The sequence below is a fragment of the Gadus chalcogrammus genome, chromosome 1 (genome assembly GCF_026213295.1).
Source record: "Gadus chalcogrammus isolate NIFS_2021 chromosome 1, NIFS_Gcha_1.0, whole genome shotgun sequence".
In the NCBI taxonomy this organism is placed as follows: Eukaryota; Metazoa; Chordata; class Actinopteri; order Gadiformes; family Gadidae; genus Gadus; species Gadus chalcogrammus.
The window spans coordinates 9,269,639-9,277,453 of record NC_079412.1 but is presented as its reverse complement, the minus strand read 5'-3'; the positions used below and the strand labels follow the sequence as shown (position 1 = coordinate 9,277,453).

Sequence of the window (7,815 nt, the reverse complement as noted above, 5' to 3'; positions counted from 1 at the left end):
AGAGAGAGAGAGAGAGGGAGAGAGAGAGAGAGAGAGAGAGAGAGAGAGAGAGAGAGAGGGAGAGGGAGAGGGAGAGGGAGAAAGAGAGATGGGGATGAGGGAGAGAGAGCGAGAGCGAGGGGAAGGGAGAGAAAGGGCGCAGAGAGAGAGGAGGATGCAGGCGTACTGCGGCAGCCATAGAACGGAGTGACGTTGTCAAGCGTTAGAATGACACACACACAGGCCCGCGTGGCCAACGCACTCCGACACACAGCCAGGGACTGAGGGGAACATACTCAACGCACTCGCACACGTGGCTCCACGCATCGCCGCGTACGCAGAGGGTGAGTGTGAACTTTACTGCGTGTTCCACACACTTTCACAGCATTTGTGCGTCTGCTGCGTTTCAACTGTATTTTTGTTAGTTAGTGAATTACTTAGCTGGTTCTATTCTGGTGATGCGTGTTTTTCTGTCTCTTCAGTAGACTCTTTGCCATTTTTCCTCATCCCTTGTGAGATTAAGCACTGACCTCAGCACGGCTATGACCTCCTTCCTGAACGTATACTCTGTATCCATAGAATACAGCATCTAAGAGTCTTTAAAGGAAAGGGCGAGAGGAGGAGGATAAGAGTGGATCGATGGAGAGGAGAGAGGCGGCGCGAGGCAGCTTCAGAGGGAACAGAGCGGCGGGCTAGGTGGAGCTGGTGGGGGGTGTGCAGGGTATCCCGTAGCCAGGGGTGACACGTGGGGTTCTGCTTGAGTCAGCAGCTGCTGTGTGACTCAGTGCAGCACGCCGGACCTGTGCGCTCACACACGCGCACACATGCACACACACACACACACACACACAGAGACAAACACACAGACAAACACACACACACACACGCACACATCCGAGAGAGCTTAGACAGAAATACCAGACATAAAGAGAGAGAAGTCCGGTCATTGTCGCTGGATTGTAGTGGCTGTAACTGGTGACTGATTTGTATCACTGATGATTGCTGGATGTATGACTGCTCTCGGATGGTATCTTTGGCTTCATCTAATTCAACTTGTTTTTCAGGGGGTTTCAAATGTGGTGGTTGATGTTGAAGGGTGAACCTGTTTTGTTTCCCTTGCCAATGGACTATCTAGGCTCCTGGAAAGCTTATATTTATGGCAGTTGTACTATTTAGTAACTATACTTCATGAGTCATTGTATGCCAATTGAATTAACATTCATATCAGTGACTCACGACGGGCATATAATCAGTTACTCATTGTTTCAACCAGGTTTTTTTTGTTTTTGAGGAAAGAGAGGTTTTCCTGTAAAAGCGAGATGAGAGCACTGATTTAATTGAAGAAAGTGACTTTGAAAGTGAGTCACCTTCCCACTCTGATTGGTCGAAGACGCCGTTCCTGTTTGTCACCGCTTCCTGTCTCTGTGAATGGGTAGGAGGTGTGGACCAATGGGAGGGCAGCACTAAGGATGCAACAGTGTTCCAGGAAAAAATACCCCATTGTTTGAGAGACGCTGAAGGAGTGTGACCTCGCACGGACTGGACTGGTTCACCTAACGGCCCGCCAAGAGAGACAGAGAGAGAGAGAGAGAGTCACTATAAGGTAAGGTCACTTCTCTGTGCCTAGTGGGGTTGCCACCTGGCTGTTTGATGATCTTGTTTTGTGTGTTTGTCTGTGTGTGTGTGTGGGTGTGTCTGTGCACGTCTGTGTGTGTGTAATTGAACATGTAAATCTTGACACATCTTGATTTTGTTGAGGTCAATTAGAATTTGACTTGTGTTTGTGTCAGAAGACACATAAGTCATTTCACCCTAACCCTACACAGCTTTAAGCCATTGGCTTGTAAACTGATGTTATCATTGTTGTTATCTTTATAGAAATATATTCATATCTGAATATATCAATTATGTAATTGTGGGATTTACATAATGTGTACTTTGCTATGTGTTCAAGCTTAATACACACATGTGCACTGACAACTAGGCATACAGAAAACACACACACACACACCGAAGTGCGCACCCACACACACACACGCACACACACACACACACGCACATACACACACGCTCACACACAAAGTAACCCCTCCCCCTCCCCCTCTGTTGGTATCTATTGATTCTGTGATGAGTCAGTCTGAATTCATCACATCAATTGCCTTTGTGTGAGTTTTTCTTTACCTTTTTTGCTGCAGTGTGCATTTGCATGTGTTTGTTTGTATGTGTGCAAGTGTGCAAGAGTATAGAGAAAGAGGGGAGCGTTTGTTTATTTGATGGTGTTTCAGATTAACATGTGTCTGTGCCTTTGCGTTAATATTTTTGTAATGAATGCAGTGTGTGTGTGTGTGTGTGTGTGTGTGTGTGTGTGTGTGTGTGTTTTTGTTTGTTCATAATCAGAGTTTGGGCATGTAAGCGTGTGTGTAAGCATGTGTGAGTGTATATGTGCCTGTCTTTCCCGGTTGTTTCTCCAGAGGTACCATCGTCTTCTCTTTCAGTCAGTTGATTACAGGAAACCGCTGGGTTTAATGGGTTCGATGCTGTGGGTTTGTTGACTTGCGATTCAATAGTGCAGCACTAACTTGAATAGAATAAATACACCACTATGGCCAGTAGATGTCAGTATAGTCTCAATTGAACCATGTAACACTTATGAACAAGTGACGGACAAATCTCTTCCCATCGTTCAAAAAAAGGAACCCACAAACTACTCAAGGTGTGTTTTGCTATCAATTATATAATATTGATACATACAATATCATTTGATTGTAATATAATATAAAATAACACAATTTTAGGCCGCAAAACCGCTTCGGTATACAGGGCTTTCTTTCATGACGAAATCCATATCTCTTAACGTCACCTTATGACCACGTGTGGAACTCACCAGCTCTTAGAAACCTAGGCTACATGAGCCCAGTGGGTCCCTAAATATTCCCTTACCTTTTTTCTCCTTATATATATTAAGCAGATAAACTCTACATCCACTGTCTTCCTCAGCCGATTATACCACTGGACTTATTCATCCTCTCTCTAACGCTCACAAACACATAAGTGACACACAGACCTGTCATACTGTACTCCACTTTACACAGTACATCTATGGTGTAGCCATAGCAAAGGAAAGATGAACAACACAAAGGTGTCATTTAATGCCGCTCTCAGAATCCTGCTGAGTACCGGAGGTGGGAAAGAGCGAGCAAGATGTTTGTGAACTTATGTTCTCACTTTCCAAGCATTGCTTAGGAATTTTATGTTTACATTTATGTGCAGGCTTACTTAGTCTAGGAATGGCATTATAAGGTCTTTGACAGACCCTAACCTAAGTGAAACAAGAAATTCCTCCAGCCTTTGGAAATATTGGAACCAACATCTGTACCATTGATGAGCAGATGTGTGCTATGTATAATTAGGGGCTGCTTGGTCCCCTATTGTTTCTGTAACGGGTTTTTTCCCCCTCAAATTCTGTAAAATACATACTGCAGCCTATTCCGTAAGTCAAAAACTCTTGACATGTTCAGGTATGGTTACCAATAACCCCCACTACCCATAAACCCAAATTTGTGGTACTGCACCCAAAGGTGGCACTATTGTAAAAAATCATGAATAAGGCTTATTTCTCCTCACCAGATTGACCTGGACTCAAAATTATTTCAGAATATTAATCTCTAGAATCAGATGCATTCATAAAACCCTCTTATGCCCTAAAAATGTTTACTTTTCCCACAATTTCATATTAAAGCTCAACATGATAAAAAAGATTCACAGGCTACAAAAATAATAAAAAATTCACCAAAATATCCACTTAAAATCTTTAGACCAAGCCTCACAAAAATCTTCGAACAGAATTTGTTTTACTTTGAGAAATATTGCCCAATAAAGTTGGAGCAGTTACCCCATTTTTCTTATATGACCATTTTGTTATTGTATAAAGAAACATTGACTGGATTAGCTGGATACCAATGCCCCCCACTACCCATAAACCCAAATTGTGGTACTGCAACTAAAGGAGGCGCTAAAAAAAAAAAAGGCGCTAAAAAAAATATGAACTCGATTTATTTCTCCTTAGTAGATTGACATGGACTCAAAATTCTTTCATCGTATTAATCTCTAAAATCAGATGCATCTTTTTCACCGTCTTCTGCTCTATTGTTTACTTTTCCCACAATTTGATAGAAAAGCCAAACATACACATTCCCAACCGATTTTGCCTATGTGGCCATTTTGGATTTTATAACTACCATACGGCTTTTATTAGGTGGATACCATTAACAGTGCAAATTTCAGATCTGTACTCTTTTAAGAAAACCCTTAATTCTCTTGTGAAATGTGTGCTTGGAGTTTTCTTGATGTTGTGTGCTTATCAATCGACATTTTCAGTATGTGAATGAGGCTTCATGCAGTTCAGGAATGTCAGTGGCTCAATGAGATTATGCCGCATGTACTGGTAATCCTTGGATGAGTGTTCGAATCCTGATTTAGCGCATTATGAACAAGCTGAACATGACATTCTGTCATTGCCACTCATTTAAGAAACACAACATCGAACAGCACCTGAAATTCATCAGGCAATCAATATTCCGGCTCATTAGTTTCCAAGATCAGACTGCCAAGACACAGTATGGCATTAAGGGGAACTTCTTCATTAACCATTTTTCTTTCTACAAATGTTTAATTTCCCCAGAATTTCAATTTTTTTCAGGTATTTGATTTGAAGAAAGCCCTTAATTCTCTTGAGAAATGTGTGCTTTGAGTTTTCTGGATGTTGTGTGCTTATCAATAGACATTTGGACCATGTGAATGAGGCTGCAGTTCAGGTTTATAAGTGGAACATCTTTTCTTAAATATGACAATTATATGTTATATTTATATATCTTCCATTAGTTTGTTCTTGATTTTTAATTTTGCTTGGACCCCGTTAATCATCGCTTGCGGTTATATTTTATTTTATTTTATGTCTGTCTTCATACTGTGTGTTATATTTGTACCTTCGAGTCTGTCAATAAAGATAATAATACAAATAATTAGGAGAACAAACATCACCAGCTGAACCTGTATGTGTGTGTGTGTGTGTGTGTGTTTGTGAGTGTGTATGTGTGTGTGTCTGTGAGTTTGCATGTGTGTTTGTGTGTGTGTATGTGCTGCTGATTGTGGGTTATTTTGTGTCAGTGTGCTGATGATTTGGACCAGTAATGGCATGCCTGCAACAATCCATTGGGGAATAGCGGATTTCCATACTGATAGAGCCCGGGTTCTAGACCACACCTGTGTTCCCAGGAATCCTAGCAGGAATTCTGTCAGACAGACTGGAATTATTAAGCTTATTAGTGGTGTCTGCCACTGGGCCCCCTGAGGAAGAAAGGCAGTGGGAGGGAGAGGGAGAGGGGAGAGAATGGGAAGATGGGGGATATCAGAACAAGTAGAGAAAAACATACAAGGGACAGAATAGATTAAGAACAGCAGAGGTGATGGAAGATGTCCTCCGTCACTTTTCTTACAGAGTGCTGTTCAGACACTGGTCTATATCCCTCTCAAGGGTGTGTTTTCCTCAATAAAAAAGATAATTGTATAGAAGAATCACAACCATAGCAAACAGAGTAAACACACAAACACATAAATGCTTATTTCCAAACACTACTGATGTACAGATGTCTGGCTGTGTGACGAAGACGCAGCATGTGATCTTAACCCAGCGCTGCGTTCTCCTGACTTTGAGGACATTTAATCAGACAAATCTCTTCCTCAATTCGAACATCTTCACCCGTGAAGTCTCTGGCACACACTCGGGCTCCTGGAGACGGCAGCGCCGGGGCACGCATGACATGAGTACGCCTGCTCATGTGTTAGTGTTATCGCTGTGAGCAAGGTACACATGTTGCTTGTGTGTGTGTGTGTGTGCGTGTGTGTCTGTGTCTGTGTGTGTGTGTGTGTGTGTGTGTGTGTGTGTGTGTGCGTGTGTGTGTGTGTGTGTTGTTTATGTTTGTCTCTCTCTGTGTTTGGATATGTGTGTGTCGTAGGGAGCCGAGCAGCTGGTAACCAGCTCTTCTTCATGCGCTCAACAACAGATATTGAGTTCTAAAGACGGCACAATCAAGAAGTTATTTTATCTACCTCACAAAACCTACCTAATTCACTCAGTGATGAATCTGTTTGAATAATGAATGACCATCTGATACTGTTGGATAAATCAGGTGTTAATGTAGGTGTTACTTTAATAGTACCATATTTTGCATTTTTCCCAGTTTTAAAGATGCTTTGACAGTAGCAGTAGGTCTTCCCTGTTTCCACTCTCATCTCTCGTCCACACTCGTAGTCCGACTGTCATTTATCCTGCGTGTGTTTGTAGTGAATGAAATGAGCGACGCTAGCGCTAGGATCCTACAGCTGTGTTTATAACCACAGAAATCAGGTTGGAATAAATCTCTCTCTCTCTCTCTCTCTCTCTCTCTCTCTCTCTCTCTCTCTCTCTCTCTCTCTCTCTCTCTCTCTCTCTCTTTGGTCTGTGTAGAAAGGTTTCTTTCCCCCTCTTTGCACTCCTCCTTTGCTCCATCCTGTGACAAAGTGGGCGCTAGTTTAATTATATGATATTAAATGCTTTGACACAGCGAGCGTAAATGGCGATAGTCGAGTGAAACGCTCTAAAACGGTGGAGAGCGGAGATGGTTTCTCATGAGACTCCAGCTTTAGTGTCATTTGAAGTCAAGAGGGGATCGTCACCCAATGTTAGTAGTTTGTGAGGATATTTACTGAACATTTAGACTCAAAGGAAATCAGGTGAGGAGAAGGCTTGCTTCGGCTTACTGCGGTGTGAGAAACCTGTGTGTGTGTGTGTGTGTGTGTGGCTATGTGTGCTTGTATAGTCACTAGGTTCTGCTGAATTTGTATGTGTGTCCTTTGCGGAACTTGAGCATCTGAAATTGGAACATAGTGTTCTTCAACAGGGTTCCCTTTGCTTTAGGAATGGATCTGTGCGTGTGTGTGGGTGAGAAAGTTTGTGTGTGTGCGTTTGTTTGTGTGTGTGAGTGTGTTTATGTGTGTGTGTGTGTGTGTGTGTGTGTGTGTGTGTGTGTGTGTGTGTGTGTGTGTGTGTGTGTGTGTGTGTGTGTGTGTGTGTGTGTGTAAGAAAGTGTTTTTGGATTTTAAACTCCTTAAGGCAAGTTGCATCACATTGACATTCCTGCTGAAAATAAGTTCAACTCGTGGTTAACCAACTCTCAGTCATATGGGCACAGACTCATGACACACACACACACACACACACTCATGCCTGCACTGAGTGTGTTAACTGCGAACCACAACACATCACATAATCACATTACAACTAATCGCTGATAGATCTCTTTACCAGGACATTTTTTTTCTTCAAATTGTTCTTATTTAAAATGTTCACGTTTTCTAAAGCTTAATTATTTAACCCCTTATGTTCATGCTCTATTGATAGTCAGTCTATTCATCTTTATATGCTCCTACATTTATAGCAAGATATGGTCTGAGTGGTCATGTTGTAACTTTATCGTGTGTAGCCTGCTTGTCAATGACTGACTTTGACTTTATCTGTGTGTGTGTGTGTGTGTGTGTGTGTGTTTCTCCAACCCAGCGATGAGTGGAGGTCTCAACGTGAAGTCGGCCTCCCGGGGTCCTTCCTCATCTGGAATCCCCCTCCCCCACAGCCTTCTGCCCACCTCACCCAAACCAGACCCTCGCCGCAACACCAGCAGCCTCCCCCGGCCCTCGACACACACCCCTAAACACACGCCCACACACACCCCTAAACACACGCCCACACACACCCCTAAACACACACCCACACACACCCCTAAACACACGCCCACACACACC

At 42.8% G+C, this 7,815-nt stretch overlaps 1 long non-coding RNA gene across 1 annotated transcript in view; it reads left to right on the top strand.

Annotated features, from left to right (window-relative positions):
* The window catches only part of LOC130380390 (uncharacterized), a 10,706-nt gene extending 3,094 nt beyond the window's left edge, over window positions 1–7,612 (top strand). Inside the window, exons 2-3 of the long non-coding RNA XR_008895294.1 lie at window positions 1,416–1,582; window positions 7,574–7,612. This is a non-coding gene — a long non-coding RNA (uncharacterized LOC130380390). The remainder of the gene's footprint in view (window positions 1–1,415; window positions 1,583–7,573) is intronic.
* The last annotated feature ends 203 nt before the right edge of the window (window positions 7,613–7,815 follow it).